Below are 12,500 nucleotides of genomic sequence, written 5' to 3' on the forward strand. Positions count from 1 at the left end.
CCGCAGGAGGCGTACCGAGGAGGCTTCCAGGAGCCTGGGGAAGATTATCCAAAAGAGTCCTTGACACTTAGAAATATTTTCAGAAAATCACGATTTTGTGAAAATTGACACGTTTCCCCTACTTCCACGCCAGGGGGGCGTCAATATGTTGTGAGGTACCCCAGGACAGTCGCCCAAATGTGGGTGAAGTTTGCGAGTCATGGGCGCACAGTCGAATTTTGGGTGAAAAACCGCATTTTCATACTCTAAAAATTTCAGACAGGTGTCAGACTTCCAGGCAGGGAGAAACCGCAGGAGGCGTACCGAGGAGGCTTCCAGGAGCCTGGGGAAGATTATCCAAAAGTGTCCTTGACACTTAGAAATATTTTCAGAAAATCACGATTTTGTGAAAATTGACACGTTTCCCCTACTTCCACGCCAGGGGGGCGTCAATATGATGTGAGGTACCCCAAGGCAGTGACCTAACTGTGGGTGAAGTTTGCGGGTCATGGGCGCAAAGTCGAATTTTGGGTGAAAAACCGCATTTTCATACTCTAAAAATTTCAGACAGGTGTCAGACTTCCAGGCAGGGAGAAACCGCAGGAGGCGTACCGAGGAGGCTTCCAGGAGCCTGGGGAAGATTATCCAAAAGAGTCCTTGACACTTGTGTCAATTTTCACAAAATCGTGATTTTCTGAAAATATTTCTGTTTCCCCTACTTCCACGCCAGGGGGGCGTCAATATGATGTGAGGTACCCCAAGGCAGTGACCTAACTGTGGGTGAAGTTTGCGGGTCATGGGCGCAAAGTCGAATTTTGGGTGAAAAACCGCATTTTCATACTCTAAAAATTTCAGACAGGTGTCAGACTTCCAGGCAGGGGGAAACCGCCGGAGGCGTACCGAGGAGGCTTCCAGGAGCCTGGGGAAGATTTTCCAAAAGTGTCCTTGACACTTAGAAATATTTTCAGAAAATCACGATTTTGTGAAAATTGACACGTTTCCCCTACTTCCACGCCAGGGGGGCGTCAATATGTTGTGAGGTACCCCAGGACAGTCGCCCAAATGTGGGTGAAGTTTGCGAGTCATGGGCGCAAAGTCGAATTTTGGGTGAAAAACCGCATTTTCATACTCTAAAAATTTCAGACAAGTGTCAGACTTCCAGGCAGGGGAAAACCGCAGGAGGCGTACCGAGGAGGCTTCCAGGAGCCTGGGGAAGATTATCCAAAAGTGCCCTTGACACTTAGAAATATTTTCAGAAAATCACGATTTTGTGAAAATTGACACGTTTCCCCTACTTCCACGCCAGGGGGGCGTCAATATGTTGTGAGGTACCCCAGGACAGTCGCCCAAATGTGGGTGAAGTTTGCGGGTCATGGGCGCAAAGTCGAATTTTGGGTGAAAAACCGCATTTTCATACTCTAAAAATTTCAGACAGGTGTCAGACTTCCAGGCAGGGAGAAACCGCAGGAGGCGTACCGAGGAGGCTTCCAGGAGCCTGGGGAAGATTATCCAAAAGAGTCCTTGACACTTAGAAATATTTTCAGAAAATCACGATTTTGTGAAAATTGACACGTTTCCCCTACTTCCACGCCAGGGGGGCGTCAATATGTTGTGAGGTACCCCAGGACAGTCGCCCAAATGTGGGTGAAGTTTGCGAGTCATGGGCGCAAAGTCGAATTTTGGGTGAAAAACCGCATTTTCATACTCTAAAAATTTCAGACAAGTGTCAGACTTCCAGGCAGGGAGAAACCGCAGGAGGCGTACCGAGGAGGCTTCCAGGAGCCTGGGGAAGATTATCCAAAAGAGTCCTTGACACTTAGAAATATTTTCAGAAAATCACGATTTTGTGAAAATTGACACGTTTCCCCTACTTCCACGCCAGGGGGGCGTCAATATGTTGTGAGGTACCCCAGGACAGTCGCCCAAATGTGGGTGAAGTTTGCGAGTCATGGGCGCACAGTCGAATTTTGGGTGAAAAACCGCATTTTCATACTCTAAAAATTTCAGACAAGTGTCAGACTTCCAGGCAGGGGGAAACCGCCGGAGGCGTACCGAGGAGGCTTCCAGGAGCCTGGGGAAGATTTTCCAAAAGTGTCCTTGACACTTAGAAATATTTTCAGAAAATCACGATTTTGTGAAAATTGACACGTTTCCCCTACTTCCACGCCAGGGGGGCGTCAATATGTTGTGAGGTACCCCAGGACAGTCGCCCAAATGTGGGTGAAGTTTGCGAGTCATGGGCGCACAGTCGAATTTTGGGTGAAAAACCGCATTTTCATACTCTAAAAATTTCAGACAAGTGTCAGACTTCCAGGCAGGGGGAAACCGCCGGAGGCGTACCGAGGAGGCTTCCAGGAGCCTGGGGAAGATTTTCCAAAAGTGTCCTTGACACTTAGAAATATTTTCAGAAAATCACGATTTTGTGAAAATTGACACGTTTCCCCTACTTCCACGCCAGGGGGGCGTCAATATGTTGTGAGGTACCCCAGGACAGTCGCCCAAATGTGGGTGAAGTTTGCGAGTCATGGGCGCACAGTCGAATTTTGGGTGAAAAACCGCATTTTCATACTCTAAAAATTTCAGACAAGTGTCAGACTTCCAGGCAGGGGGAAACCGCCGGAGGCGTACCGAGGAGGCTTCCAGGAGCCTGGGGAAGATTTTCCAAAAGTGTCCTTGACACTTAGAAATATTTTCAGAAAATCACGATTTTGTGAAAATTGACACGTTTCCCCTACTTCCACGCCAGGGGGGCGTCAATATGTTGTGAGGTACCCCAGGACAGTCGCCCAAATGTGGGTGAAGTTTGCGAGTCATGGGCGCAAAGTCGAATTTTGGGTGAAAAACCGCATTTTCATACTCTAAAAATTTCAGACAAGTGTCAGACTTCCAGGCAGGGGAAAACCGCAGGAGGCGTACCGAGGAGGCTTCCAGGAGCCTGGGGAAGATTATCCAAAAGTGCCCTTGACACTTAGAAATATTTTCAGAAAATCACGATTTTGTGAAAATTGACACGTTTCCCCTACTTCCACGCCAGGGGGGCGTCAATATGATGTGAGGTACCCCAAGGCAGTGACCTAACTGTGGGTGAAGTTTGCGGGTCATGGGCGCAAAGTCGAATTTTGGGTGAAAAACCGCATTTTCATACTCTAAAAATTTCAGACAGGTGTCAGACTTCCAGGCAGGGAGAAACCGCAGGAGGCGTACCGAGGAGGCTTCCAGGAGCCTGGGGAAGATTATCCAAAAGAGTCCTTGACACTTAGAAATATTTTCAGAAAATCACGATTTTGTGAAAATTGACACGTTTCCCCTACTTCCACGCCAGGGGGGCGTCAATATGATGTGAGGTACCCCAAGGCAGTGACCTAACTGTGGGTGAAGTTTGCGGGTCATGGGCGCAAAGTCGAATTTTGGGTGAAAAACCGCATTTTCATACTCTAAAAATTTCAGACAGGTGTCAGACTTCCAGGCAGGGGGAAACCGCCGGAGGCGTACCGAGGAGGCTTCCAGGAGCCTGGGGAAGATTTTCCAAAAGTGTCCTTGACACTTAGAAATATTTTCAGAAAATCACGATTTTGTGAAAATTGACACGTTTCCCCTACTTCCACGCCAGGGGGGCGTCAATATGTTGTGAGGTACCCCAGGACAGTCGCCCAAATGTGGGTGAAGTTTGCGAGTCATGGGCGCACAGTCGAATTTTGGGTGAAAAACCGCATTTTCATACTCTAAAAATTTCAGACAAGTGTCAGACTTCCAGGCAGGGGGAAACCGCCGGAGGCGTACCGAGGAGGCTTCCAGGAGCCTGGGGAAGATTTTCCAAAAGTGTCCTTGACACTTAGAAATATTTTCAGAAAATCACGATTTTGTGAAAATTGACACGTTTCCCCTACTTCCACGCCAGGGGGGCGTCAATATGTTGTGAGGTACCCCAGGACAGTCGCCCAAATGTGGGTGAAGTTTGCGAGTCATGGGCGCACAGTCGAATTTTGGGTGAAAAACCGCATTTTCATACTCTAAAAATTTCAGACAAGTGTCAGACTTCCAGGCAGGGGGAAACCGCCGGAGGCGTACCGAGGAGGCTTCCAGGAGCCTGGGGAAGATTTTCCAAAAGTGCCCTTGACACTTAGAAATATTTTCAGAAAATCACGATTTTGTGAAAATTGACACGTTTCCCCTACTTCCACGCCAGGGGGGCGTCAATATGATGTGAGGTACCCCAAGGCAGTGACCTAACTGTGGGTGAAGTTTGCGGGTCATGGGCGCAAAGTCGAATTTTGGGTGAAAAACCGCATTTTCATACTCTAAAAATTTCAGACAGGTGTCAGACTTCCAGGCAGGGAGAAACCGCAGGAGGCGTACCGAGGAGGCTTCCAGGAGCCTGGGGAAGATTATCCAAAAGTGCCCTTGACACTTAGAAATATTTTCAGAAAATCACGATTTTGTGAAAATTGACACGTTTCCCCTACTTCCACGCCAGGGGGGCGTCAATATGATGTGAGGTACCCCAAGGCAGTGACCTAACTGTGGGTGAAGTTTGCGGGTCATGGGCGCAAAGTCGAATTTTGGGTGAAAAACCGCATTTTCATACTCTAAAAATTTCAGACAGGTGTCAGACTTCCAGGCAGGGGGAAACCGCCGGAGGCGTACCGAGGAGGCTTCCAGGAGCCTGGGGAAGATTTTCCAAAAGTGTCCTTGACACTTAGAAATATTTTCAGAAAATCACGATTTTGTGAAAATTGACACGTTTCCCCTACTTCCACGCCAGGGGGGCGTCAATATGTTGTGAGGTACCCCAGGACAGTCGCCCAAATGTGGGTGAAGTTTGCGAGTCATGGGCGCACAGTCGAATTTTGGGTGAAAAACCGCATTTTCATACTCTAAAAATTTCAGACAAGTGTCAGACTTCCAGGCAGGGGGAAACCGCCGGAGGCGTACCGAGGAGGCTTCCAGGAGCCTGGGGAAGATTTTCCAAAAGTGTCCTTGACACTTAGAAATATTTTCAGAAAATCACGATTTTGTGAAAATTGACACGTTTCCCCTACTTCCACGCCAGGGGGGCGTCAATATGTTGTGAGGTACCCCAGGACAGTCGCCCAAATGTGGGTGAAGTTTGCGAGTCATGGGCGCACAGTCGAATTTTGGGTGAAAAACCGCATTTTCATACTCTAAAAATTTCAGACAAGTGTCAGACTTCCAGGCAGGGGGAAACCGCCGGAGGCGTACCGAGGAGGCTTCCAGGAGCCTGGGGAAGATTTTCCAAAAGTGCCCTTGACACTTAGAAATATTTTCAGAAAATCACGATTTTGTGAAAATTGACACGTTTCCCCTACTTCCACGCCAGGGGGGCGTCAATATGATGTGAGGTACCCCAAGGCAGTGACCTAACTGTGGGTGAAGTTTGCGGGTCATGGGCGCAAAGTCGAATTTTGGGTGAAAAACCGCATTTTCATACTCTAAAAATTTCAGACAGGTGTCAGACTTCCAGGCAGGGAGAAACCGCAGGAGGCGTACCGAGGAGGCTTCCAGGAGCCTGGGGAAGATTATCCAAAAGTGCCCTTGACACTTAGAAATATTTTCAGAAAATCACGATTTTGTGAAAATTGACACGTTTCCCCTACTTCCACGCCAGGGGGGCGTCAATATGATGTGAGGTACCCCAAGGCAGTGACCTAACTGTGGGTGAAGTTTGCGGGTCATGGGCGCAAAGTCGAATTTTGGGTGAAAAACCGCATTTTCATACTCTAAAAATTTCAGACAAGTGTCAGACTTCCAGGCAGGGGGAAACCGCCGGAGGCGTACCGAGGAGGCTTCCAGGAGCCTGGGGAAGATTTTCCAAAAGTGTCCTTGACACTTAGAAATATTTTCAGAAAATCACGATTTTGTGAAAATTGACACGTTTCCCCTACTTCCACGCCAGGGGGGCGTCAATATGTTGTGAGGTACCCCAGGACAGTCGCCCAAATGTGGGTGAAGTTTGCGAGTCATGGGCGCACAGTCGAATTTTGGGTGAAAAACCGCATTTTCATACTCTAAAAATTTCAGACAAGTGTCAGACTTCCAGGCAGGGGGAAACCGCCGGAGGCGTACCGAGGAGGCTTCCAGGAGCCTGGGGAAGATTTTCCAAAAGTGTCCTTGACACTTAGAAATATTTTCAGAAAATCACGATTTTGTGAAAATTGACACGTTTCCCCTACTTCCACGCCAGGGGGGCGTCAATATGTTGTGAGGTACCCCAGGACAGTCGCCCAAATGTGGGTGAAGTTTGCGAGTCATGGGCGCACAGTCGAATTTTGGGTGAAAAACCGCATTTTCATACTCTAAAAATTTCAGACAAGTGTCAGACTTCCAGGCAGGGGGAAACCGCCGGAGGCGTACCGAGGAGGCTTCCAGGAGCCTGGGGAAGATTTTCCAAAAGTGTCCTTGACACTTAGAAATATTTTCAGAAAATCACGATTTTGTGAAAATTGACACGTTTCCCCTACTTCCACGCCAGGGGGGCGTCAATATGTTGTGAGGTACCCCAGGACAGTCGCCCAAATGTGGGTGAAGTTTGCGAGTCATGGGCGCAAAGTCGAATTTTGGGTGAAAAACCGCATTTTCATACTCTAAAAATTTCAGACAAGTGTCAGACTTCCAGGCAGGGGGAAACCGCCGGAGGCGTACCGAGGAGGCTTCCAGGAGCCTGGGGAAGATTTTCCAAAAGTGTCCTTGACACTTAGAAATATTTTCAGAAAATCACGATTTTGTGAAAATTGACACGTTTCCCCTACTTCCACGCCAGGGGGGCGTCAATATGTTGTGAGGTACCCCAGGACAGTCGCCCAAATGTGGGTGAAGTTTGCGAGTCATGGGCGCACAGTCGAATTTTGGGTGAAAAACCGCATTTTCATACTCTAAAAATTTCAGACAAGTGTCAGACTTCCAGGCAGGGGGAAACCGCCGGAGGCGTACCGAGGAGGCTTCCAGGAGCCTGGGGAAGATTTTCCAAAAGTGTCCTTGACACTTAGAAATATTTTCAGAAAATCACGATTTTGTGAAAATTGACACGTTTCCCCTACTTCCACGCCAGGGGGGCGTCAATATGTTGTGAGGTACCCCAGGACAGTCGCCCAAATGTGGGTGAAGTTTGCGAGTCATGGGCGCAAAGTCGAATTTTGGGTGAAAAACCGCATTTTCATACTCTAAAAATTTCAGACAAGTGTCAGACTTCCAGGCAGGGGAAAACCGCAGGAGGCGTACCGAGGAGGCTTCCAGGAGCCTGGGGAAGATTATCCAAAAGTGCCCTTGACACTTAGAAATATTTTCAGAAAATCACGATTTTGTGAAAATTGACACGTTTCCCCTACTTCCACGCCAGGGGGGCGTCAATATGATGTGAGGTACCCCAAGGCAGTGACCTAACTGTGGGTGAAGTTTGCGGGTCATGGGCGCAAAGTCGAATTTTGGGTGAAAAACCGCATTTTCATACTCTAAAAATTTCAGACAGGTGTCAGACTTCCAGGCAGGGAGAAACCGCAGGAGGCGTACCGAGGAGGCTTCCAGGAGCCTGGGGAAGATTATCCAAAAGAGTCCTTGACACTTAGAAATATTTTCAGAAAATCACGATTTTGTGAAAATTGACACGTTTCCCCTACTTCCACGCCAGGGGGGCGTCAATATGATGTGAGGTACCCCAAGGCAGTGACCTAACTGTGGGTGAAGTTTGCGGGTCATGGGCGCAAAGTCGAATTTTGGGTGAAAAACCGCATTTTCATACTCTAAAAATTTCAGACAGGTGTCAGACTTCCAGGCAGGGGGAAACCGCCGGAGGCGTACCGAGGAGGCTTCCAGGAGCCTGGGGAAGATTTTCCAAAAGTGTCCTTGACACTTAGAAATATTTTGAGAAAATCACGATTTTGTGAAAATTGACACGTTTCCCCTACTTCCACGCCAGGGGGGCGTCAATATGTTGTGAGGTACCCCAGGACAGTCGCCTAAATGTGGGTGAAGTTTGCGAGTCACGGGCGCAAAGTCGAATTTTGGGTGAAAAACCGCGTTTTCATGCGCTAAAAATTTCAGACAAGTGTCAGACTTCCAGGCAGGGGAAAACCGCAGGAGGCGTACCGAGGAGGCTTCCAGGAGCCTGGGGAAGATTATCCAAAAGTGTCCTTGACACTTAGAAATATTTTCAGAAAATCACGATTTTGTGAAAATTGACACGTTTCCCCTACTTCCACGCCAGGGGGGCGTCAATATGATGTGAGGTACCCCAAGGCAGTGACCTAACTGTGGGTGAAGTTTGCGGGTCATGGGCGCAAAGTCGAATTTTGGGTGAAAAACCGCATTTTCATACTCTAAAAATTTCAGACAGGTGTCAGACTTCCAGGCAGGGAGAAACCGCAGGAGGCGTACCGAGGAGGCTTCCAGGAGCCTGGGGAAGATTATCCAAAAGTGTCCTTGACACTTAGAAATATTTTCAGAAAATCACGATTTTGTGAAAATTGACACGTTTCCCCTACTTCCACGCCAGGGGGGCGTCAATATGTTGTGAGGTACCCCAGGACAGTCGCCCAAATGTGGGTGAAGTTTGCGAGTCATGGGCGCAAAGTCGAATTTTGGGTGAAAAACCGCATTTTCATACTCTAAAAATTTCAGACAAGTGTCAGACTTCCAGGCAGGGAGAAACCGCAGGAGGCGTACCGAGGAGGCTTCCAGGAGCCTGGGGAAGATTATCCAAAAGAGTCCTTGACACTTAGAAATATTTTCAGAAAATCACGATTTTGTGAAAATTGACACGTTTCCCCTACTTCCACGCCAGGGGGGCGTCAATATGTTGTGAGGTACCCCAGGACAGTCGCCCAAATGTGGGTGAAGTTTGCGAGTCATGGGCGCACAGTCGAATTTTGGGTGAAAAACCGCATTTTCATACTCTAAAAATTTCAGACAGGTGTCAGACTTCCAGGCAGGGAGAAACCGCAGGAGGCGTACCGAGGAGGCTTCCAGGAGCCTGGGGAAGATTATCCAAAAGTGTCCTTGACACTTAGAAATATTTTCAGAAAATCACGATTTTGTGAAAATTGACACGTTTCCCCTACTTCCACGCCAGGGGGGCGTCAATATGATGTGAGGTACCCCAAGGCAGTGACCTAACTGTGGGTGAAGTTTGCGGGTCATGGGCGCAAAGTCGAATTTTGGGTGAAAAACCGCATTTTCATACTCTAAAAATTTCAGACAGGTGTCAGACTTCCAGGCAGGGAGAAACCGCAGGAGGCGTACCGAGGAGGCTTCCAGGAGCCTGGGGAAGATTATCCAAAAGAGTCCTTGACACTTAGAAATATTTTCAGAAAATCACGATTTTGTGAAAATTGACACGTTTCCCCTACTTCCACGCCAGGGGGGCGTCAATATGATGTGAGGTACCCCAAGGCAGTGACCTAACTGTGGGTGAAGTTTGCGGGTCATGGGCGCAAAGTCGAATTTTGGGTGAAAAACCGCATTTTCATACTCTAAAAATTTCAGACAGGTGTCAGACTTCCAGGCAGGGGGAAACCGCCGGAGGCGTACCGAGGAGGCTTCCAGGAGCCTGGGGAAGATTTTCCAAAAGTGTCCTTGACACTTAGAAATATTTTCAGAAAATCACGATTTTGTGAAAATTGACACGTTTCCCCTACTTCCACGCCAGGGGGGCGTCAATATGTTGTGAGGTACCCCAGGACAGTCGCCCAAATGTGGGTGAAGTTTGCGAGTCATGGGCGCACAGTCGAATTTTGGGTGAAAAACCCCATTTTCATACTCTAAAAATTTCAGACAGGTGTCAGACTTCCAGGCAGGGAGAAACCGCAGGAGGCGTACCGAGGAGGCTTCCAGGAGCCTGGGGAAGATTTTCCAAAAGTGTCCTTGACACTTAGAAATATTTTCAGAAAATCACGATTTTGTGAAAATTGACACGTTTCCCCTACTTCCACGCCAGGGGGGCGTCAATATGATGTGAGGTACCCCAAGGCAGTGACCTAACTGTGGGTGAAGTTTGCGGGTCATGGGCGCAAAGTCGAATTTTGGGTGAAAAACCGCATTTTCATACTCTAAAAATTTCAGACAAGTGTCAGGCTTCCAGGCAGGGAGAAACCGCAGGAGGCGTACCGAGGAGGCTTCCAGGAGCCTGGGGAAGATTTTCCAAAAGTGTCCTTGACACTTAGAAATATTTTGAGAAAATCACGATTTTGTGAAAATTGACACGTTTCCCCTACTTCCACGCCAGGGGGGCGTCAATATGATGTGAGGTACCCCAAGGCAGTGACCTAACTGTGGGTGAAGTTTGCGGGTCATGGGCGCAAAGTCGAATTTTGGGTGAAAAACCGCATTTTCATACTCTAAAAATTTCAGACAGGTGTCAGACTTCCAGGCAGGGAGAAACCGCAGGAGGCGTACCGAGGAGGCTTCCAGGAGCCTGGGGAAGATTATCCAAAAGAGTCCTTGACACTTAGAAATATTTTGAGAAAATCACGATTTTGTGAAAATTGACACGTTTCCCCTACTTCCACGCCTGGGGGGCGTCAATATGATGTGAGGTACCCCAAGGCAGTGACCTAACTGTGGGTGAAGTTTGCGGGTCATGGGCGCAAAGTCGAATTTTGGGTGAAAAACCGCGTTTTCATACTCTAAAAATTTCAGACAAGTGTCAGACTTCCAGGCAGGGAGAAACCGCAGGAGGCGTACCGAGGAGGCTTCCAGGAGCCTGGGGAAGATTTTCCAAAAGTGTCCTTGACACTTAGAATTATTTTGAGAAATTTCCGATTTTGTGAAAAATGACCCCTTTCCCCTACTTCCACCCTAAAGGGGCGTCAATATGTTGTAAAGCACCCCGAGACAGAGACCTAAGCGTGGGCAAAGTTTGGGTCTGATGGGTGGAACACTGAAAAAAACGCGATTTTCCACTTAGAACAAACATAGAACTTTCAGACTTCCAGGCGGGGGGAATGCTCTGAAGCTGTACCGAGGACACTTCCATGGCCCCCGGATCGATTTTCAAGAACGAGTCCTTGGGACTTTGAAATTTTTCGGCGATGCGTTTTTGGCTTCCGGGAGCCGCAGAACGTTGGGAAATTCGTTCCGCTCGCCGGTTCCAGGTGTTTCGGGCTAGTCCAGGCCCCAGCTACGCCGCCTGGCCGCCAAATTTCGCAAAATCGAAAAAAAAAAAAATAGAACCGGAATGAGGAATTTCTGGCCGCCGGATCCGCCGCACAGCTCCAGGAAGTCGGACACTTTTCGGCTTCGCTCCCTTAAAGTGGGGGTCGGTGTTTCGCCATGCAAATACCCACTTTTGCACACCAGCTGCAGGATATAGGAGAGAGGGGTACCTCTCGGGCCCGACTGATTTCCGATGTTTTTGTGGTTCCTCAAGTCGGGTAGGCGGTTTGGCGAGTACCCCCCTGTTTGCATGGAAGTCCGCCCTCGCGTCGACACCAGGCTTCCGCGGCTCCAGGGGGACTCTTGCCGGTCGTCTGCCCCAAGTCAGAGACGCGTTTCCCGGGTCGCCTGAGCCTGAACGGACCCTCCCCAAGCGTGTTCTGGTTCTCCGAGGGTGACGGATGTCAGAAGGGAGGCAGATCTGGAGTCTTCGTCCCGAGGAGGGCTCCAGGAGGGCGGATTGCACCCCCTGACTCGGTCCCCTCAGAGCAGGCTTGGCGTTTCTCTGCGTCGGATGTCTCCCGCTTCCACGCCACCGGGGAGACCTATGAGAGAATCGCACTGTGACCCGGATTCCGTCTCGAGGGCGCCCGTAGCGTGTCGGAGAGGTACCTCCAGGACTATCGGGCATGTTTCTTCCCCGTCTCCCCGAGGGGAAGGATGGCAGCGGGCGGGGTTTCTCACCCATGCCCCCCACCGGCTCTTCCTCCGATCGATTTGGCTCAGCGCTCCCGGGTGGGGAGGTGGTGCCGCTCGCTCGGCCCGGGCTTTGGAGCCCGCGTCGGTCTAAGGCGGGCGGTCTCCTTCCTCTTTTACCCCCCCGGGATTCAGGCACGCATCCTTGGGCGTGCACGCCGGCAGTCGCCTCCCGTTCGCAGGACGGTGGCTGCCGAGCAGAGGGGGAGTTTGACCCGAACTGTGGTACGGCAGGGGTCCGACGACCCGCGCGGGCGAATGGCGGGGCGCCCACCCACCTCGGCGTGGGGGCCCGTCGTCCGAATCGCTCCCCGCGCGGGGTAGCACAACGATCTTCTCCGAGGGCGGCCCTTTGACTTCCAGATGCGCAGCTCGCCCGCGGAGGCCCGTGCCGACCCCCACCCAGCGTCCGATGGGCGGCCTCCGCGGTGGGCATCGGCGAGAGCGGCGGCGGTGGGTGGCGCTTCCACGCCACCGCCGAGCTCCGCGTTCTCCAGTCTTTTCCCGAGCCCCTACGATAGTGGGGGGATGACAGACGCGTGGGGAGGCAGGCGGAGTGGGTTCTCACCGCGTGGTGTGCCCGGCCGAACGCCGTCGCCTTCCCCGCTCGTCCGACGTCCTCCGAGGCGGCTCGGAAGGGAGCGCGAGAGGGAGAGAGCGAG

The sequence above is a fragment of the Ranitomeya imitator genome, unplaced genomic scaffold, assembly GCF_032444005.1.
Source record: "Ranitomeya imitator isolate aRanImi1 unplaced genomic scaffold, aRanImi1.pri SCAFFOLD_549, whole genome shotgun sequence".
NCBI classification, from domain to species: domain Eukaryota; kingdom Metazoa; phylum Chordata; class Amphibia; order Anura; family Dendrobatidae; genus Ranitomeya; species Ranitomeya imitator.